The 23,627-nt window shown below is 38.2% G+C and overlaps 1 protein-coding gene and 1 non-coding gene across 17 annotated transcripts in view; both read right to left on the reverse strand.

The window, feature by feature from the left end:
* The window catches only part of STAG2 (STAG2 cohesin complex component), a 136,987-nt gene that overhangs the window by 89,457 nt on the left and 23,903 nt on the right, over positions 1-23,627 (reverse strand). For 2 of the 16 annotated variants that reach the window (XM_072816823.1, XM_072816824.1), the window contains exon 2: positions 7,309-7,476. The exons of the other annotated variants lie outside the window; for them this stretch is intronic. The gene's annotated coding sequence lies outside the window, so the exon portion shown is untranslated. The remainder of the gene's footprint in view (positions 1-7,308; positions 7,477-23,627) is intronic. 16 annotated transcript variants of the gene reach the window in all.
* On the reverse strand, positions 7,002-7,135 carry LOC140628972 (U4 spliceosomal RNA). Its single transcript, XR_012026876.1, has one exon. It is a non-coding gene; the product is annotated as a U4 spliceosomal RNA (small nuclear RNA).

The following is a 23,627-nucleotide window of genomic DNA, read 5'->3' on the forward strand; positions in this document are numbered from 1 at the left end:
TTCTCAGACTGATTGCATCAAAATTTTCATTTATTTATTCAAGGTTACAAAAAGTATCTAAATGAAACATCATTTATTACTAATTCACAGGATAGAGATACCATTATAACTAAGATACAATTCAGTTAATAAAAGCAAAGAGTAGGGATCCCTGGGTGGCGCAGCGGTTTGGCGCCTGCCTTTGGCCCAGGGCGCGATCCTGGAGACCCGGGATCGAATCCCACGTCAGGCTCCCGGTGCATGGAGCCTGCTTCTCCCTCCTCCTGTGTCTCTGCCTCTTTCTCTCTATGTCTATCATGAATAAATAAATAAATCTTTAAAAAAAAAATAAATAAAAAAAAATAAATAAAAGCAAAGAGTAAACAAGCTAAACTACTTTATGAAGGATAATAGGAAATTCTAATCTAAAATTTAGAATTGCAGTTACTACTAGTAAGCACAAATTTTTTTGTCATTTTAGTATGAACATGAAACACAACATATGTGCTACATATTTAATATTTTTATACCCTCGATTTCTGGTTAGATATTTCTTTTTTTAAGATGTATTTATTTATTTATTTATGAGAGAGAGAGACAGAGACAGAGACACAGGCAGAGGGAGAAGCAGGCTCCATGCAGGGAGCCTGACTGAGACTCAATCCTGGGTCTCGGGTCTCTGGGACCACGCCCTGAGCTGAAGGCAGAAGCCCAACCGCTGAGCCACCTAAGTCCCTATTTCTTATTTTAGATCTAAGAGGTTGGTTTTTCATTTGGTAATTCTACACAATAACAATGACAGAAGGGTCATATGTATGTTGCACTCTAAATTTATTTAAATTCTAACCTTTAGCTTTCCTAAAAATTAAAGCATGTAAATGACTTTTTAAAAGTTAAGTTTAAGCCAGATAGACACTATGAAAAACCTCAAATATCCCTGATGAACACCAACACAGAAATCCTCAAAAATATACTAGCAAACCAAAATCAATAGCACATTTTAAGTATTATACACCATGACCGGGCAGCCCGGGTAGCTCAGCGGTTTAGCGCTGCCTTCAGCCCAGGGCGTGATCCTGAAGACCTGGGATCAAGTCCCAGGTCAGGCTCCCTGCATGAAGCCTGCTTCTCCCTCTGCCTGTGCTCCTCTCTCTCTCTCTCTCTCTCTCTCTCTCTCTCTCTCTCTCTCTCTCTGTCTCTCATGAATAAATAAATAAAATTTTAAAAAATAAATAAATAAAAATATACACCATGACCAAGTGGGATTTATTTCCAGAATGCAAGGTTGGTGCAATGCACAAAAATCGATCACTGCAATGCACCATATTAAGAGAATGAAGGACAAAATATTTCATAATCATCAACTGCAGAAAAGGCATTTTTTCATGACAGAAAACACTTTTTCATGACAAAAATACTCAACAAAGTAGGAATACAAGGAAAGTAGTACCTCAACATAACAAAGGCAGTTATGAAAAGCCCACAACTAGTACCATATTGAATGGTAAAAGACTGAAACTTTCCCTTTTAAGATCAGAAATAAGGCAGGGATGCCTGCTCTCACTACTTCAACATAGTATTAGGACCCCTACCTAAAACAACTAAAAGCAAGAAAAATATATAAAAGACAACCACTATTGAAAAGAAAGAAGTAAAATTACCTATTTGCAGGTAATAAGATCTTGTACATAGAAAACCCTAAACATTTCACATTCACACACACTAAAAAAAAACCTATTAGAATGAATAAATTCAGCCAAGTTGCAGGATACAAAGTCAACACACAGGGATCCCTGGGTGGCGCAGCGGTTTAGCGCCTGCCTTTGGCCCAGGGCGCGATCCTGGAGACCCAGGATCGAATCCCACGTCGGGCTCCCGGTGCATGGAGCCTGCTTCTCCCTCTGCCTATGTCTCTGCCTCTCTCTCTCACTGTGTGCCTATCATAAATAAATAAAAATAAAAAAAATAAAAACAAAGTCAAAACACAAAAATCAGTTGTGCTTCTATATGCTAACAATGAACGATCCAAAAAAGAAAACTAAGAAAATAATTCTATTTACAATAGCACCAAAAGAAAAAAAAACCTTAGAAATAAACCTAGCCAAAGGAGGTGGAAGACTTATACACCGCAAATTACCAAGTATCACCGGATAAAATTAAAGAGGACGCTTGGGGTGCCTGGTTGGCTCAGTCAGTGGAGCATGCAACTCTTGGTCTTGGGGTGGGGAGTTTGAGCCCCACACTGGGTGTAGAGATTACTTAAAATCTTAGGGCCGGGGATGCCTGGGTGGCTCAGTGGTTGAGCCTCTGCCTTTGGCTCAGGGTGTTATCCCCAAGTTCCAGATCAAGTCCCACATCAGGCTCCCTGCATGGAACCTGCTTCCCCCTCTGCCTGTGTCTCTGCCTCTCTCTCTCTCCTTCTCTCTCTCTCTCTGTGTGTGTCTCTCTCAAGAATAAATAAATAAAATCTTAAAAATAGAAAATCTTAGGGCCACCTCAGTGGCTCAGTTAAGCATTTGCCTTCCACACAGGTCATGATCCCAGAGTCCTGGAATAGAGCCCCATGGCGGGCTCCCTGCTCAGCAGGGAGGGAGCCTGCTTCTTCTCTCCCCCCACCTCCACCCCACTCGTGCAAATAACATCTTAGAGAAAAAAAATTAAAATGACACAAATAAGTCAAAATACACCCTATGGAAATTGATTGGATGACTGTTATTAAGATGTCCATACTACCCAAAACAATCTACAGATTCAGTGCAACCCCTATCAAAAACCCAAGAGCGGGCAACTGGGTGTGCTCAGTGGTTGAGCATCTGCCTTTGGCTCAGGTCATGAACCCAGGATCCTGGAATCCAGTCCCATATCAGGCTCCCCACAGAGAGCCTACTTCTTCTCCCTTTGCCTATATCTCTGCCTCTCTGTGTGTCTCTCATAAATAAATAAAATCTAAAAACAAAAAACAAGAGCATTCTTTTTTTGCAGAAACAGAAAAATTCATCATAAAATCCAAGGTACTACAAACAACCCAAACAATTTGGAAAAAAAGAAACAAAGTTGGAAGAATCACACTTCCTGATTTCAAAACATATCACAAAACTACAAAAATCAAAATGGTGTGGTACTGGCATAAAGACAGACATACAGACCAATAGAATAGAATGGAGAGGGCAGAAATAAACCCTTGCATACACATTCAAATTATTTTTGACAAGAGTACCAAGACCACTCAATAGGGAAAGGACAGTTTCTTCAAAAATTGGTGCTAGGAAATCCTCACAAAAGGTAAAGATGAACCATTCATTATCTCACACCATATACAAAAATTAATTAAAAATGGGTTAAAGAGAATGGGGAAAAAATAAATAAAAATGGGTTGAAGACCTAAATGTAAGACCTAAAACTATAAAAGTCCTCCAGGAAAACGTAGAGGAAAAGCTTCAGAACATTGGACCTGGCAATGATTTCCTGGATATGACATCAAAAGGTAATAAAAGCAAAAACAGACAACTGAAACTACATAAAAATTTTACACATCAAAGGACAGAGTGAAAAGGCAAACTACAGAATAGGAGAAAATATTTGCAAATCATTTATCTGATAAGAGGTTAATATCCAGAATATATAAAGAATTTCTACAACTCAACAAAAAAACCAATTAATACAAATAAAATATGGGTAAAGGATTTGAATCAGAATCAAATCAAAACCACAATGAGATACCACTTCATATCTTCTGAGATGGCTAGAAATCAAAATACACACAAGTGTCTGCAAAGATGTGTAAAACACTGAACACCTGTGCACTATTGTTAGGATTGCAAAACTGTGTGTCTGCTATGCAAAACAGTATGGAGGTTCCTCAAAAATCTTTAAATGGAACTGCCATATGATCCAGCAATCCCCACTTCTGGGTATATTTCCAAAACAACTGAAAGCTGGTTCTCAAGAGATATTTGTACTTCCCACATTCATAGCAGCAGTGTTCACAATAGCCAAGAGGTGGAAGCAGCCCACATGTCCATCAACAGCTAGTGGATAAACAAAATATTTATATTTATTTATTTATTTATATATATATATAATGGATTATTCATCTTTAATAAGGAAGGAAATCCTGTCACATGCTACAACATGCATGAACCTCCAAGATATTATGCTACATGAAATAAGCCAGTCAGTCACAAAAAGGACAAAAACTATATGACTCCACTGACATGAGGTACCTACAGTAGTCAAATTCATAGAAACAGAAAATAGAATGGTGGTTACCAGGGGGTAAAAGGAGTGGGAAAAGGGGAATTGTTTAATGGGCATAGAGTTTCAGTTCTTCAAGATGAAAAGTTCTGGAGATATTACACAACAATGTCAATTTAATTGGTGAACTGTCCGCTTAAAATGGTTAAGATGGGGGACACCTGGTGGCTCAGATGGTTAAGGGTAGGACTCTTGATTTTGGCTCAGGTCATGATTTCACATTGATCCCTGCATCAGGCTTCACACTGGGCATGTAATCTGCTCTCTCTCTCTCTAATAAATAAATAAAATCTTAAAAAAGAAATCAAAAGTCAGACACTTAATCAATTGAACCACCTGGTGCCCCAGAAATATAATTTTATAAAAACACTAACAATTGATATCTACACTCAAAGTACTTTGTTTTGACAAACAGATTTTTAATCTATTTGATATGGTAAAAAGGAACCAAAGCTAGTGTAACCTTATTACAAAGGATCCAAAGAAATATCTAGTTAAAAAAAAAAAAAGGAAGCACTTGGTTGAACCATGCAAGCTAGTCCCACCTACATTTTCAGAGTTACTCACTACAGAGTATGAAAACGATCCTTGAAACCCATTTTTTAAATATTCAAAAAAATTAAATAAAAATGTTCAACCTTTTTCTCCGTTGTTCAAAATTTGATGGTACAAGTTTCATAGTTTAACAAGAGATCAGCACATTACTTAAAGCTGAAAAAAAGGGACAAGAACCTTCAAGCAGAAATCAAGCAAACTACAATCAAGGGTTAGCATGCTAGAATTTCATAATGTGATGATACTAGGAATTAAAAGTTACTGAGCCCTAAAATATAGCAGGTGGTTCCATTACATTTGAGGGAGGGAGCATATAATTAATACATAAAGATGTCTCAGCAAGAAGAGATATCCAAATATTAAAATATATAGTTAGATTACTGGTGCTAGTATTACAAGGGGGCCCCCTATTTTGCCCATTAACCTATTCCATTTTTAGTGCCTAACACTCACAAGTGCATTTCATCCACCTTGGTATACCATCCAATGATGAAAGAAAGGGAGACGAAACCAACTCTCAACTTGAGCTCTAAGATGATGGGAATTTAAGTCCTAGAGCAATTGAGACCAAAAGACTACCTTATTACTAAACCACTATAAATATATTAAAGCATCCTGCAAAACATCCCTCCAAAGGATTATCTAAATGCTAAAAAAGGAAGCAAAATAATGATTCTGCACACATTTAATATTAAGAATGATATGCTATTAAAGGAAAATACATACTAGAACTAATGTTTTAAGTAATGGGTACACCTGAAAGTGTACTATACTTCAGAGAACTCAAAACTATCTTAAATTGGAGAGGTTTACAGTTATTGCAACCTTACTTTTAAGACACAACTTGTTGTAGGGATCCCTGGGTAGCTCAGCTGTTTAGCACCTGCCTTCGGCCCAGGGCGTGATCCTGGAGTCCCTAGGATCAAGTCCCACATCAGGCTCCCTGAATGAAGCCTGCATTCTCCCTCTGCCTGTGTCTCTGCGTGTGTGTGTGTGTGTGTGTGTGTGTGTGTGTGTCTCATGAATAAATAAAATTTTTAAACAAAAGACTTAACTTGTACTAATGATTTATGTGCTAAGTCAATAGAAAAGAAACTTCTCAATTAGAAAACTTTCTATTAAAAAAGAAAACTTTCTATAGAAAAACGTGTTCTAATGATCGACTTCACAAAAAAGTTTGTCAAATAATTTAGCAAAATCTAAGAACAACATGCATAAGGAGAGTCTTCATATGCAAGTATCTGCATTTTATTCTATGATTATTACTTTGGCATTGGCAAAGTGCTCAAAATGCTCTTTTCATTATGAAAAGCAATCTCTACCATCAGAGATTATGCTCAGACTTCCTGATTAATAAATTCCAAACAAGAAAAAAATTCAACTGCTTCTTGCATATTAATTCTGTTCATGTTTGCCAAATATCCCACTCATGTAATTTTACTTGTAAAGTTTTACTTCATTATGTCCCCCCCACCCACACACAGGTTGGTCCTGTTATTACCTGCTTTGGTTAGCAATAACAACTAAGTATTCAACTATATTTCACCTCTTTTTCTAAAATTAGAGTAACAAGCAGTTTCTCAACTGTTTCACCTGTCTCTTCTTCTGTCTAAAATTACAGAGTAACAAGCAGATTTCTCCAATGATGTAATAATCATCAGCATAATTACTAGTGAACCCATCTAATTCATATTGATTCTAACTTGCAGATAGATCAAAAAAATGGTTCAGGAGCAGCCCGGGTAGCTCAGCGGTTTATCACTCCCTTCAGCCCAGGGCCTGGTCCTGGAGACCTGGGATCAGGTCCCACATCAGGTCTCCTGCATGGAGCCTGCTTCTCCCTCTGCCTGTGTCTCTGCATCTCTCTCTCTCTCTCTCTGTGTCTCTCATGAATAAATAAATAAAATCTTAAAAAAAAATGGTTCAGGTTAGTACGGCAGATTCAACTCTCACTCCATGGAAGACATCAACACACCTCCTAACATCTTCTATTAGGTCTGGCACTTAATATCAATGTCTATAACAAACTGTTTTGGCCAGTATACTACTTCCAAGAAAGGATAGTAAAATAAGAATGTATAGGAGATTTCCGGGTGGCTCAGCGGTTTAGCACCTGCCTTCAGCCCAGGGCGTGGATCCTGGAGTCCTGGGATCAAGTCCCACATCGGGCTCTCTGCATGGAGCTTACTTATCCCTCTGCCCCCTCCCCTCTCTCACTCTCATGAATAAATAAAATCTTAAAAAAAAGAATGTATATACGGACATATTTGTGCAAAAACTTTTCAATTAGCAATAATCGCGCCTCGGATAAACCTCATTGGCTACAATACTGCCACCGTGCAAAGCTTATTTGTGCAAAAAGAAATACTGGAAGGATTGACAAAGAACATTTTTTTAAGCTGCCTATGAGAGGGAAGGGATGAAACAAAATAGAGAAGGCAGAAGTCTCTGGAGACTTCTATGCATACCTTCCTATATCAAATTTTAACGTTTTTTTAAAGTATTTACTTACTTACTTACTTATTTATGACACAGAGCCATAGGCAGAAACAGGCTCCCTGTGGGGAGTCCAATACGGAACTCGATCCCAGGACCCCAGGATCACGACCTGAACCGAAGGCAGATGCTCAGCTGCTGAGCCACCCAGGTATCCTGAATTTTGACTTTTGATTTAGGAAAATGAATTACCTATGGAAGACATGAAATGAAACTTCTGAAATCCCTAAAGTTGAAAAAAATTTAGAAAAATAAACCTAATCATGTACAAATAAATTGTGAGTATACAGAGAAATCTTACCTATAGTAAGATTATAAACACAACATCTTTAGTGAGATGAATTCCAAAGACAAAAATATAAAGAAAATTTAGACTTTACTTAATAATTTTATTTGTTGTAATACCAATTCTGTTCTTCTGAAGCTATTTTCTTTTCACTATAGGACAGCAAATAAGTAATCATGTTAATGGTACTAAAAATCAAGAGTTTGAGTGTAAGAGAAAAAAGATAATTAAAAAAAACTTTTAATAACACATGCTAAAATTGAATTGGAGGAAGTACAAATAAAAACCACAATGAGATATCACTATTCCTATCAGAATGGCCAAGATAAAAAGTAGTGACAAAACCAAACAACAGTAAAGAAACTGATTGTCATATATTGCTGGTAGAAATGTAAAATGACACAAGCCACTCTGGTAAAATGTTTAGAAGTCACTTATAAAAGCCATACAAGCTTGCCATAAAAAAGAAAAGATCTTTTTTATTCAAGATTTTTATTTGAAAAAGAAAAAGAGTGCACGCTGCACAAGTAGGGGGAGAGGCAGAAGGAGAGGGAGAAGCAGACTCCCAGCTAAGCAGGGATCCCAGAACCCTGAGATTATGACCTGAGCAGAAGTCAGACACTTAACTGACTGAGTCACCCAGGTGCCCCAAGAAATGATCTTTGTGACCAGAGTGTTAGCTAAAAGCTATGGTGGTAATCACATTGCAACATATAACATCAACATACTGTACACCTTAAACTTACACCGTGTTATATATAAATTGTATTGTTATACATAAAAAATTTTAGAACTTAAAAACCATATTAACATTTACTATAAGAACCAGCACTTATTCCCAGGCATTATCCCAGAGAAATGGAAACCTATGTCCACAAAAATATGTACGTAAATGTTCACAACAGTTTTATTTGTAATAGCCTAAAATGGGAAACTATTTGGTTCTAGGTTGAATTGTCCCCCCAAAATTTATATTTTGAAATCCTAACTCTCCCCCATACCTTGGAATGTGACTTTATTTGGAGTTAAGGTGTTTACAGAAGTTATCAAGTTAAATTGAGGACTTCAGTGGGGGCCCTAATCCTGTTTGACTGGTATCTTTATATAAAGGGGAAATTCAGTTAGTGGAGCATTAAACTCTTAATCTCAGGGTTGTGGGTTTGGAGTCCATGTTGGGTCCATCCTTTTAAAAATGGGAGGGGGTACATTTGGAGAGACATGCACACAGTGAGAACACCATGTGAAGACAGAGTCAGAGACCAAGGTGATGCTTTTATAAACTAAAGAACACCAAAGATTAGATTGTCAGCAAAGCACAGGAAGCCCGGCAAGAGACATAGAACAGGCTCTCTCCCACAGTTCTCAGAAGGAACCAACCTTGCTAATAACACCATGATCTAGGATATCTAGCCTCCAAACTGCAAAACAATAGATTATTATCATTCAAGCCATCCATTTTCTGATACTTTTTAATGAGAACTCTAGCAAAGTAATGCAAACTAATATAAACACTAATTTCAAATATCCTTCAATGGGTCGATGGTTAACGGTGGCACATCCATACTGTGGAATATGACTCGGCAATATAAAGGAATTAACTGATGGAATCCAACAACTTGGATAGATTTCAAGACAATTATGTTGAGTGAAAAAAGCTAATCTCAACATGTTATATACTGTATGATATCCATTTATTTAAGAGCCTCCAAAATGACACAATTATGGAGAACAAATTAGTGGCTGCCAGGGAATAGGGACAGAACTGAGAAAGGTGAGGGACGGAGATGAATATAACTATAAACAAGTAGTACAAGGGATCTTTGTGATGATGGAACAGTTCTAGATCTTGGTGGTAGTCGTTGCAATCATCTACACCTGTGATAAAATTGGACAGAATAAGGGGTGCCTGGGCAGCTCAGAGAGTTAAGCATCTGCCTTCGGCTCAGGTCATGATTTCCAGTTTCTGGGATCTCCCTCTTCCTCTGCCTCTCTCCTCAGCTCTGTGTTCTTTCTCTCTCTAAAATGAATAAAATCGGGATCCCTGGGTGGCGCAGCGGTTTGGCGCCTGCCTTTGGCCCAGGGCGCGATCCTGGAGACCCGGGATCGAATCCCACATCAGGCTCCCGGTGCATGGAGCCTGCTTCTCCCTCTGCCTGTGTCTCTGCCTCTCTCTCTCTCTGTGACTATCATAAATAAATTAAAAAAATAAATAAATAAATAAAATGAATAAAATCTTTTTTAAAAAATTAAACAATCATAAACACAGTCACACAAATGAGTACACATACAACTGTAAAAATCTAAATAGACTGTGTATTACACCAATGCCAATTTCTTGCTCTTGCTATTGGACTATAGTTATGCAAAATGTTTTCACTGGTTGAAACTGAATGCAGGGGACCCCAGGGTGGCTCGGTGGTTGGGCAGCTGCTGTCAGCTCAGGTCGTGATCAGCTCAGGTCATGATCTCGGAGCCTGGGATCCAGCCCCACATCGGGCTCCTGCGAAGAGCCTGCAAAGAGCCTGCTTCTCCCTCTGCCTATGTCTCTGTCTCTGCGTGTGTGTGTGTGTGTGTGTGTGTGTGTGTGTCATGAATAAATAAATAAATCTTTAAAAAAAGAAACTGAATGAAGAATACATGGAAAATTCTCTCCTGTTTTGGCAACTTCTTATAAAATGTAGTATTATACGAAAATAAACTTTAAATGTCTAATCAAATTCCTAAGCAAGGTTTGAGGCACCTGGGTGGCTGTATCGGTTGAACCTCCAACTCTTGGCTTCAGCTCGTGATCTCAGGGTCATGGGAATGGAGCCTGGAGTCTTCTTAGGATTTTCTCCCTCCCCTCCATCTCTCTCTCTCTCCCCCCCCCCTCATAAATAAATACATACAGGGGGATCCCTGGGTGGCTCAGCGGTTTAGCACCTGCCTTTGGCCCAGGGTGTTATCCTGGAGACCCGGGATCAAGTCCCACATCAGGCTCCCTGCATGGAGCCTGCTTCTCCCTCTGCTTATGTCTCTGCCTCTTTCTGTGTGTCTCTCTGAATAAATAAATCTTTAAAAACAATAATAAATACATACATACATATTTTCTAAAGAATGCTAGCAAGCTCCACCCCCCCAAATGAAAAGGCAAAGGAATTACAACTGCCAAAACAATTGTGAAAGTCACTATACACTGTATCACAGATTACTATAAAGCTAGTTATCAAGACAGTACAAATAGTGATCAAGACAAACCAACAGAACTAGAGACCTGAAACAGACCCACATACACATGGTCACTTGGATTCTGACAAAAGTACCAAGGCATTTCAATGAATAAAGATAGTCTTTTTCAAAAGGATACCCATGTGCCAAAAAACGTTACTTAATCCACATCTCATACCAAACGCAAAAATGAACTCAGAATGAATGCTAAACTCAATGTAAAAACCTAAAAGTAGATGGCTTTACTTGTGATCACTAAAAGATAAAAAACAACCCAATTATCATTTAAGCAGATATTATATGCATACAATGGAATACTACCAAATAATTAAAAGGAACAAACTTCTAATATATATGACTCAGCTGAATCTCAAATGCATTATCCTAAGTAAAAGGAGCCAGGCTCAATAAGCTACTTATTGTAGGATTCCAATTATATCAAAGTCTAGAAAAGGCAAAAGAAAAAAAACCCCACCTATGGGCAGAGAACAGATCAGTGGTTGCCAGGGGCTCAGGCTGGGGACGAAGACTGACTACACCAAGGATTATTGGGGGATCTGGGGGTAAAGGTACTGGAACTGTAATAATATCTTTATTATGAAGATATTTATGCAACTATATATATATGCCAAAACTCACAAAACTGTACACTAAAAAGAGTGAACAGGATTTTATGTAAATGATATCCTAATAAAATATTTTTAAATCTGTGTCCATCAAGTGCTGTCTCCCACTACCACTCAAATGCTTTCTTCTAATTAATTTCTTCAACATCTATACTGGAACCCCAAAATATGGTTTTAGCCACTTGAACAATATTTAATTCAACGTTGCTTTGGTCATTTTAATCAATTAACACATAAACTGTCCCTCATACCAACTGACACAATTAAAGATTTTATCCAAAGGCCATAAAAGCATTTGTAATTTTCACAGATAATACCAAAATTGGCCTCCACAGACAAAGGTTATACCAATCTGTACTTCCACCAGCAACCTATGTGTGGGTCTGTTTCTGCACATTTACTAACAGCACTGTCAAGACTTTTGAATTTTGGGACACCTGAGTGGTACAGTCAGTTAAAAATGTCCCACTCTTGGTTTTGGCTCATGTTGTGATCTCAGCATCATGGTCATGAGCTAGAGCCCTGTGTGGGCTCCTCACTTAGCACAGAGTCTGCTTGTCCCTCTTCCGCCCCCTCTGCCCCTCCCTTTGCTCCCTCACGTACATGCTTCTTTCTCAAATAAATATTTTTTAAAACTTTACAAAAAAAGGACTTTAAAATTTTGCCCATCTGCTATGGTTAAAAACTCAGGGTACAGGAGAATCTCCTTAAATGAGATTCCACTTCACAAACTTAGGAACCAAACATACTTTCAATAAATCCCCTGTTGCTCAAAATTGATAAACTAAAAGATTTGGATAATGTAGTATTATTCATCATTATCTGAATTCTTGCTAATGAACAACAGGAACCAAATAGGTCTGGCTAAAGAGGGGTACTTGTAGTTTTAATCTGCACTTCTCTAATTTCTTTGTTTATTTACGAGCCATTCTTATGGTCTTTTCCAAAAACTCTCTGCTCACGTCATTTGCCCATTTTCCAAGCAAGCTGATGATCTCTTTTTTTTTCCCTGATTTTTTTTTTTAAGATGATGATCTCTTTTTGCCAACTTCAAAAAGTTCTTCAAGTGTTAGGATAGTCTTTCTTTTTTTTTAAGATTTTATTTATTTATTCATGAGAGACACAGAGAGAGAGGTAGAGACACAGGCAGAGGGAGAAGCAGGCTCCATGCAGGGGGCCTGACATGGGACCAGATCCCGGGTCTCCAGGCTCATGCCCTGGACTGAAGGTGGCACTAAACCGCTGAGCCATCAGAGCTGCCCAGGATAGTCTTTCAAGCTTGGTAAGACAGATTCTATTGCTTCCACAGACAGATCACTTCCTGCTAAAATGGTGTCCTTGTGCAATACAATAGTTGTTGCATACAGCCCCATCATCTCTCCTAGTCTGACTAAACTTTGTCCACCAAAGCTTTATCTTCCAGCCTGCTCACGCCTCTTTATCTGCTCCCATTGCCACATACAAAGGATATTATATTTGCACTTGAGATGTGAGATCAGCCATCTCCTCTTAAACTAGCTCACTACTCTCCACACTTCTCTGATGGACTGACTACCTACAACCCCTACGTATTTTTTTTGTAATCTGCACGTTATCTCTCTCCAAGTATGCTTTAAAGTTTGCAAAGATATTTCTTCTATTCATCTCATTATTTATGTATCATACCCAAAAAGAAAAATGCTCTTACATCATGGTAAAACCAGAAGTCTTATCAAAATGCTTAAGTAATGTTATAAAATGGTTTCTATAACACATCAACAACTTCTACTGAACACTAATCAACAATAAATATTTTTAAAAAGGTTAAGAGTTTTGCCCAAGGTCACACCACTGGTACGAGGAAAGAATCTGGGCTTGAACCTGCCTTCTGCATATTTACTTCACAAATAGATAGGTATCTTGTTAGGCTAATCCACATACCATCTCTTCAGAACATAAATGAGATTATGCTCTTAAAGTCTTCTGAATCAGTCCATTTCAAATATAAGAAAGGTGCTGGATTTCCTTCATCTGTATTTAAATATCTAAAACAATTACACAGAAAAAAACCCTGAAATATCTTATACACCTTGTTCAATAGATGCAATAACAATTGTTTCCTTACAGTTGTGTACAAAAAATGATCTCTAGCAAAATCCTGAGTGGCAGAAAATCCCCAACAGCTGCATTTTACCATCAATCTTACTATAAAGCAAATAGGCATCTGCCACCTTTAATTGTACTTTCCTGAAAGGGAGCAGTAGCTCCACCATGAAACCTACAATTGATCACTTAATAATGGAAATGACTATGTACAAAAGAGTGGTTTTCTTAAATTCCAATTGCATAAAAATCAAAAAATGCTTATTAAAATGCAATGAATGTCACAGGACCCACACCTAGGACTTCTTCAGTAATCTATAGAAGTCTCAGATATCTGTATTATTCATAAATCCCCTACATAGGTAGGTCCGTACTACACTTTAAGAAAAGCTGAGGTAAACCATAGAAATATGCAACTTCTGATGCACACAATGACTCAGTTTTAGAGACAGAATGCATAAATAGTTGGGAAGAGAAGCAAAACACTTTCCCTTTCCTGTTTTGGGCCACTTAATCGTCTGAACCTTATTCACTCAAATGCCAGAAACCCAGAGCTCAATGCATTTCCTCTAAAACATCCTTAAGAAGCTTCCCAGAGTCTAAGCCATCAGTGGTCACCATACCACTCTTCTTCCCACAAGAAGGAAATGGGTCTTTTCTAGAAGATATTGCCCAAGTTTAGGTTAACAAAGACTGAAAATCCCCAGGAACTTTATTCCACATGGATTTCAATTTGCCACTGGAATCTTCCTCTTTCCAATTTCTATATTCTACAGAAACACCAGGAGCTACTGTTTTTTAGAAAGTCTGAGTAACCCAAAACAAAAGTTTACTATTTGAAAACAAATATAAGATAAAAAGTTTATTTTTTAAACTGTTGAGTTTAAGAAAAACACAAGATAACCTCTTTTCAGAACTGATCATATTTTAACACCATCAAGCCACTTCCCAATCCTGAGGAGATCCTGCAAAGACCAAAAACTAATGTTTTGATTAATGAAACTATGGCTCCAATTACAATGCTTGTCTCATTATTCCACAAAATGTACCGACTTCCATCTTTTTCCAGCCTGTAACCCTAACCACTCCCTTCTACTCAACCTAGAACCATTCTTTAAAGCCCAATAAAAACCCTAGCTTCTAACACTGGTTCCTGGTATCCTCTCAACCTAGCTATTCCTCCCCCACCCTATCCCCAAATCAATTGCCTGACTACCTGTTTACCTAGCATTTATTTCAGCCTTTAAACAATAAATTCTAATAACCATAATAATTATCCTGTTCTATGAAATTCTCTCTACTCCAGCCCTTAATGAATCGCTTCTTTCAAGTGCAATACACTTCTAGTTAAATGCATAAAATAAAGGATTTCAACTGAAATACTAAAGACCTCTAAACTAGCACTGTGATAGCCCTGATAAAAATAAGAGGCATAATTTTCAAAATGTAAAAAAAGGATAAAAATGAATAAAACATGAACTCCACTTAACGATCATAATGCTGACATCTTTAGGGGTAGAAAGGTACTAATGTCTGCAACTTACTTTGAAATACATCAAAAAAAAAAGGTCAATGATGGTGAGAAGGGAGCAATGGCTAAATGGACAGATATTTGACAAAGCAAGTATAGCAAAATGTTAAAGATAGAATCTAGGTGATGGATATATGGGGTGATCACTGTACAATTATGTATGTTGTAAATTTTTCAATAATAAAATATTGGGGGAAATGCATAAAACACAGTCATGCACACCCCCCAAATGAGCGTACAATACAGTGAAGGTGTCACACAAGCAATTACACAATTGAGTACAGTGAAAGTACACTGGCATAAATATGCATTAAGAAGCCCCAGGGCACAGAGAAGTGACTGTTAAATGGGAAAGAGGAGCTTAGATATGGTTTCCATGTGACCCCAATCTAAATCTGGAAGGACACATACAATTATGCTGGAACATTGGTACAGGAATATTCCAGGCATTAGAAAGCTCAAGCAAAGAAACATGTAGGCATCAAACAGCATGGTATGTTAAGAGAACTAAGAGCAGTTGGATACTACTACAATGTATGACAAGAGGGAGACAGGGAGGGAGTAGGCTGGTTGGTTTGGAATGCCCTGATAAACTTTTACTGAATCTCGATCACTATACTCGCCGCCCACCACCACCCCCCCAAGGCATATTCCTTGTAGTCTTCCAGATAATCACTACTTCTTTCCAGTCCTATACTTTACACAAGTTTCCATCATTACAATAATGAACCTGTATTTTAATTTTTTGTTTCCTTAGCTACCTTCTATATTAAGACTTTGGACTCTTTTGAGGACAAAAACTGCATCTTATATACAATTCACTCTGAAAAGACATTATAATAGATACACAAAGTTTTTTTGACATAAAGTATGCCCTAAATCACATGCCCGTTAACTTCCCACACAACAAAAATTGTCTAGGCTAACTTAGTAAAAAGAATAATACAGGGCAGCCCAGGTGGCTCAGTGGTTTAGTGCTGCCTTCAGCCCAGGGCCTGATGCTGGAGACCAGGGATCAAGTCCCACATCAGGCTCATCAGGCTCTCTGCATGGAGCCTGCTTCTCTCTCTGCCTGTGTCTCTGCCTCTCCCTCTCTCTCTCTCTCTCTCTCTCTGTCTCTCATGAATAAATAAATAAAATCTTAAGAAAAAATAATACAGTGGTGCCCAGGTGGCTCAGTCAGTTAAGCTGCTGCCTTTGGCTCATATCATGATCCTGGAGTCCTGGAATCAAGCCCCACATTGGCGCTCCCTGTTGGCGCTCCCTGCTCAGCCGGGAGTGTGCTTCTCCCTCTCCTTCTGCTTGCCACTCCCCCTGCTTGTGCTGTGTCAAATAAAATCTTTTTAAAAAAAAGAATAAAACTACTTTTTCTAGAAGAAAAAACACTAAATTACATGTATTCCCAGAAAAAAAAATCTGCATTCTTAAGAGCTATGCAGAATTCGATTCATAAATATTATGTATACACTACTAAAAAATGTGATTTTACAAAATACAAGGGCAGTGTCATCAGGTGGAAAGAAATTAAAGACCAATACATATAAGCTTTTTAAAAAAAATTTTGTAAAGATTTATTTGTGACAGTGCCAAAATGCTTGCACACACACATGCAACTAGAGGGAAGGAACAAAGGAAGAGGAAAGAGAATCTCAAGCCAACTTCTCACTGAGCATGGAGCTCCACGCAGGACTCAATCCCATGACCCTGAGATCATGACCTAAGCCAAAATCAAAAGTTGGATGCTTAATGGACTAAGCCACCCAGGTACCCCAAGCTTTTTAAGATTTTATTTTTAATTAATCTCTACATCCAATGTAGGGCTTGAATTCACAACCCTAAGATCGAGTCACATACTTCACCAATTGAGCCAGCCAGGCATCCCACCAACCAATACATATAAATGATTCAATTTGTTTATGCTTACAAAATTTCTAGGATAGAAAGAAACTATTAGCAGTGGTTACTTCTGAAACTGAGAATGGAGGGATTGGAATTTTTCACCTTATACCTTTCTGTATTAAATTTTTATCATGGGTAGAGATCATTATTTTTATACAAGTAATAATACAGTTACTCCTTCTTTCAAAGTAGCTTGCTCTAAGAGCACCTGGGTGGCTCAGTATGTTAAACATCTGCCTTCAGCTCAGATTATGATCCCAGGATTCTGGGATGGAGTCCCATGTCAGGCTCCCTGCTTAGCATGGAGTCTGTTTCTCCCTCTCCTTCTGCCCCTCCCCCTGCTTGTGCTCTTTGGTCTCTCTCTCACTCTCTCCAGCCCCAAAATAAACAAAAAAATTTAAAAAAACAAAAAAAAGTAATTTTTGCTAAACATTTTAAAAATTCTTTGAAGGGATGCCTGGATGGCTCAGCATTGAACGTCTGCCTTCAGCTCAGGGTGTGATCCGGGGTCTGGAGATGGAGTCCCACATGGAGCCTGCTTCTCCCTCTACCTAGGTCTCTCATGAATAAATAAATAAAACATTTAAAAATAAATAAAAATTATTTGAAGACATGAAAACTATGCTATACAACCCATAAGTTTTCCAGACAATGTTTGTGTAAAATACACAAGGTGAACATTCCAAAGAATTACAGTACAGAGAACTCTCAAAAGTTTCACTTTCAGACATATTCCCTGAATATTAATTTAAAACAAATCAGGGCACCTAGGTGGCTCAGTGGTTAAGCATCTGCCTTTGGCTCAGGTCATGACCCCAGAGCCGGGAACTGAGTCCTGTACATCAGGCTTCCAGCAGGGAGCCTGCTTCTCCCTCTCCCTATGTCTCTGCCTCTGTGTGTGTCTCTCAAGAATAAATAAAATAAATAAATATATAAAATAAATAAAATCAAACAGAGTGCCTGGATGGCTCAGTCAGTTGAGCACTCAACTCTTGGTTTCCACTCAGGTAGTGACCTCCCAGGTTGGGGGATTAGCCCCACTTTAGGCTCAAAGCTCAGTGAGGAGCCTCCTTGGAGATTCTCTCCCTCTGCCCCTTCCCCCTCACCACCCCTCACCACCCCTCACATTAATGCAGCACATTAGCACTCTCTCAAAAGGATAAATCTTTTTAAATTTATTTTTTATTTTTAAGATTTTATTTATGTATTCATAAGAGACAAAGAGAAAGGCAGAGACACAGGCAGAGGGAGAAGTAGGCTCCATGCAGGGAGCCCAATGTGGGACTGATGTGGGACTCGATCCTAGGATTCCAGGATCACACCCTGAGCCGAAGGCAGACACTTAGCCGCTGAGCCACCCAGGCATCCCTAAATTTTTTTTAAATAAAGCAAATCAGAGGGGTATATACATGAGCACACACACACAGCAGTGGGGGATATCATTTTAACAATACCCTTAATTGGAACACAACTAGGAACTGAAAAAGTATTCTGGTAAGTTTTCAAACCACCAAGACCATTATATTATTTACACAGGCAAAGTCTAACAATCTTATTTTATTTTATTTTATTTTATTTTAACAATTTTATTTTAAAATCAGTATAAATGAGAAATATAAGAATCAATGGTGGAGTGTGTCTTGTAGTACTCACAGATGAATGGAAAAGAAGAAATCAAAACTAACACCTCAACGAGTCTTTTTTATGAAGCAATGAAACAGAAAAGAACACAAATACCATAAAATATATCAACCATAAAATATATGAAGTAATTTGAAAGGCAGAGGGCAGTAAAGTATTTGCTTTGCTGATTGACAAGACAAGCTACACAAAAAGCAATGGGCATAGATTATAGTGGATGTTTTCCCTCATAATGCTGCATTGGGCTATGTATCTGGGGCTTAAAGCATGCTTCCTTCATGTCACCAACAAGTTGAAGATTCTCAGATCCATTAAGGAAAAAAAATAGTTATATAATATAGGTCTACTTATTGTGGCTGTAATTTTCAAGAACAAGAATAATAACGGTAAAATGCAATAGGCTGACTGATAATGTGTGCTGAGAGTCCACTGGAAGAATAAAGTAAAACGCCAGTAGTTGAGAGTCCCCTCAAAGTATAAGATACAATATATTGGACCATGTCATCTAGGTCAAAATTCCTGAATATATCTTAAGGGCAAAGTTCTTCAACGCACACTACATAGGAAGCATTATGACCTTGGTTTCCACAAAATTATATGCGAAATTAGCTTTAAGAAACTCAGAACAATCACATAGCATTCATTACCCTGATAAATCACTTTTCATTTTTCTTCCCAGGCTTTGTAAGTGTGCATAAATGCCTAGATGTAAATTTTTTCAATAATATAAACACAAAATAGGGGGCGCCTGAGTGACTCAGCTGATGGAGAGTCTGCGTCTGACTTTATTTCAGGTCAGGTCATGGTCTTAGGTTTGTGGGAGGGAGCCCCAGGTCAGAGGAATCTGCTTCTCTCCCTTTCCTTCTGCCCCTCCCTCATGCTCACTCTCTCTCTCTCTCTCTAAACTCTAAATAAGTAAAAATCTTTATAGCTATAAACACAGAATGGATAATAGTACATAATTTTTCACTGGTATATGCACATCTACCATTTCTATAATATTCATAATAAAAAATACTAAGAGTTTCATGAAATTCTACCAGACATAATGTAAAATATACCTTATTTATTGTTAGACATTAAGACTGACCCCAATATTTCACTATAATTAACACTGCTTTCTATATATAGATTTTATGTTGAATTATTCTGGATTTCTTCATTTGGTCCAAGTAGATCAGTATTTATTTTAGGGCTCTTGATTAGAGACAAGGTACATTTCTACAATTTTTGGCTATTTGTGAAATGGGAAATATGCACCTATTCTATGCATGGTTACTGCCTAAAGGATTTATTTTTTTTAATAAAGATTTTTTATTTATTTATTCATGAGCAAGCAAGAGAGGGAGAGAGAGAGAAAGAGAGGCAGAGACACAGGCAGAGGGAGAAGCAGGCTCCATGCAGGGAGCCTGACATGGGACTCGATCTCAGGATTCCAGATCAGGCCCTGGGCTGAAGGCGGCGTTAAACCGCTGAGCCACTCAGGCTACCCTGCCTAAAGGATTTAAAATAACAGCAGTCAAGCACTTTGCTTAGTGCCTGGCACTAAGTAAAACTCAGTTAAGTGGTAGTAATATTAAAACCTTCTAGTCTAGGGATCCCTGGGTGGCACAGCGGTTTGGCACCTGCCTTTGGCCCAGAGCGCAATCCCGGAGACCCGGGATCGAATCCCACATTGGGCTCCCGGTGCATGGAGCCTGCTTCTCCCTCTGCCTGTGTCTCTGTCTCTCTCTCTCTCTGTGACTATCATAAATAAAAAAATAAAAAAATAAAAAAAAAACCTTCTAGTCTACTAACATTTAAGATCAGAATAGTTGTTTATATCAATTTGTATGACTGTTAAATAATATAAAACCTTTGGTCCTATTTGTTACAAATGCTTTCCCAAATTTTTATTTCCTTAATTAATCTCTATACCCAATGTGGGGCTTGACCCCACAACCCCAAGATCAAGCATCACATGCTTTGCCAACTGAACCAGCCAGGTGTCCCAAATTTTTTCAACTTAGTTGTTCCTTTCTGTATTGCAAAAAGTGAGTTTCGTATATGACATTTTGTAAAATAATATTAATATTACTGAGCATGTTCCATGTGTCAGAAACTTAACATGATACACTATCTTTAATTATTTTAAGGTAGGTGATATCCTATTTTACAGATAAGAAAACAAAGAAGTTAGGTAATTTCCAAAGGTCACACAGTTGAGAAAAGGAATCGTAAGATTCCAACTTAAATTTGCTTGGCTCTAAGGCTTATGTTTTTTCCACTATGCCAAGATACCTCAAAATACACACAAATATTTTGGGAAGCCATTCTCCATTACAACTATACACAAGAACCAGAAAACTATTAAGAAAACCAAATACCTTTGTTAATCAGCCAGCCAATTCATTCAGTAGCATATATATCTCCCAAGATCAAAGACATAGATGATTACAAACAATATAGAAAAAATCAGGAGAACTGGATTGCAATTCTGGCACATTAGCTTTATAATGTTAAATTATTTCATAATTTATATATATGAGATTAAGAGTCCTTAAAGCTTCTTCCTGACCTAAAATTCTACAGTTCTAAAGAACACAGAACCAGGAAACAAGACGCACGTTCTAGAGTTCATTTTACCAAATTTAGTTGTGTGACCTTGAGCCACGTTTGGCACCTCTGAAAGGCTAACTCCTCCTTCATAAAGCAGCCTAAATACCACAAGACTTCCATCTCCCTAAAGGACTATTATGACAGAGTGCAAGTGCTATGTAAACTCTACAATGCACTAGAACTATGGTGGACTCATCACTACTGTTACACTTGATTAACACACATAATGAGCAGCACTTTGGAATTTGTTATTAGGTAATATGTTCAACATTGGAAAATACAAAACAAGCAAACACCTCCCCTCCCCTCAATCCTCCTACAAGATGGTGGCAAAAAAGCAATATAGTTTCTAACTACTCTTTTCTTACCTGCTTCAGATTTCTTTTCCACAACTTGCAAAAGAAACAAAGTTTGGAAATACACCAAATCAGATACTTAAGAGTAAAAGCTTGTCATAACTTGTGAAGATAAAACTGATCAGAAAAAAATATGCTAATAGCCATAACTCAGATAATGAACTCAGACAGAGTTACATACAGCACAACATTTATTGATGAACTTTGGAGACTGGGGACTTTCCTAGCCTTACTTCTAATTTCTTGTATTCTATAGTAATACTAAGAAGCCCCTCAGCTCTCAATACTTCTTCCACTTCTCAAACTGATTTAAACAAAAAGCAAAAAACCCTGAGTGATTTCTAAAAGTTCAGAAGTTGTTGGCAAATTTAACACCAATAAAAAATAAATTTATTATAAAAAATAAATAAATAAATAAATAAAAGTTCAGAAGTTACATTCACAACTAGACCTGAATTTATTTCTAAATAACTTACCAGTATCCGGATAAATTACCATTATTTTTTTAAGTAGGCTCCAGGCCCAACGTGGGGCTCAAACTCACAATCCTGAGATCAAGAGTCACATCCTACCAATTGAGCCCCAAGTATCTAGATAAATTACTAAATAAGTTATTCATTCAACAACTATTTTTTTAAGATTTTATTTATTTGAAAGAGAGAGAGAGAGGAAGAGGGGGAGGGAGAGAGAGGAGGGGAGAGAGAGAGAGAGACCGAGCAGGGACCAGGGAAAGGCAGAAGCAGGACCCCCGCTGAGCAGGGAGCCCAATGTAGGACTTGATCCCAGGAATCTGGGATCAGGACCTGACCCAAAGGCACCCACTTAACCGACTAAGCCACCCAGGCATCCCTCAATAAATATTCCTTGAGTATCTACTATGCACCAGGCACTGTCAGAGCCACCAAGGTTACAGCATTAAACTACAAAGTCCCTGTTCCCATGGTGTTTAAATTCTAATAGGAGGAAGAGACCACAAAGAAAGAAAATACCAAGCAGTGGTAAAAGATACCACGAAAACAAAGTGATTGTGTTGAGAGGGGAGCATGGCTCCATTCACTACATTTAAGCATAAGGTAACATGTACATGTATGATCATTTTAACTAAAACTATAAATACAATTTATGTTCCTAACTAAAATAAATCTATAGAATGTTTGAAAATTAACTATTCGGGCAACCCGGGTGGCTCAGCAGTTTAGTGCCACCTTCAGTCCAGGGTGTGATCCTGGAGACCCGGGATCCCACGTCAGGCTTCCTGTATGGAGCCTGCTTCTCCCTCTGCCTGTGTCTCTGCCTCTCTCTGTGTCTCTCATAAATAAATAAAATCTTAAAAAAAATTAACTATTCTAGGGACACCTGGATAGCTCAGTGGTTGAGCGTCTGCCTTCGGCTCAGGGTGTGGTCCTGGTCCAGGGATTGAGTCCCATATCAGGCTTCCTGTGAGGAACCTGCTTTTTCTCCCTCTATGTCTCTGCCCCTCTCTGTGTCTCTCATGAATAAATAAAATCTTTAAAAAGAAAAAAAAAGAAAATTAACCCTTCTATATTTCCATTTGCCCCAGACCTTAAAATTTTCACTACAAAGTTGCTAGCACAGGGGCACCTGGCTGGCTCAGGCCATACACAGAGCATGCAACCCTTGACTCAGAGTCCTGAGTTTAAGCCCTACATTGGGTATAGAGCTTACTAAAAAAAAATGGGGGGCACCTGGGTGGCTCAGTTGGTTGAGCACACAACTCTTGATTTTGGCTCAGGTCATGATCTCAGGGTCCTGGGATGGAGCCCACAACAGGCTCTGCACTCAGCGTGGCATCTGCTTCAGTTTCTCTCTCCCTCTCCCCATACTCGCATTCTCTCTAAAGATTTTTTTTTAAGTTGCCAGTGCATCTTTAATTACCTCAAAGTTAGATGGTCCAGAACATTCTCAGATATCCTAAAGAAAGAAGGGTATCTTTTTACATTGGTTTCACAATGCCTCAGCACTGACAAATTCTCAATAGGGAAGTCTATGGACTTTCTTCCAGGAAGTAGTTTATGGACTACCACCTGACATAACCATAAATGCAATCATGTAATTATTTTTTGAATCATGTCACTTTTTATAAGAATGTCTAAGAG

The sequence above is a fragment of the Canis lupus genome, chromosome X (genome assembly GCF_048164855.1).
Source record: "Canis lupus baileyi chromosome X, mCanLup2.hap1, whole genome shotgun sequence".
Lineage (NCBI taxonomy): Eukaryota > Metazoa > Chordata > Mammalia > Carnivora > Canidae > Canis > Canis lupus.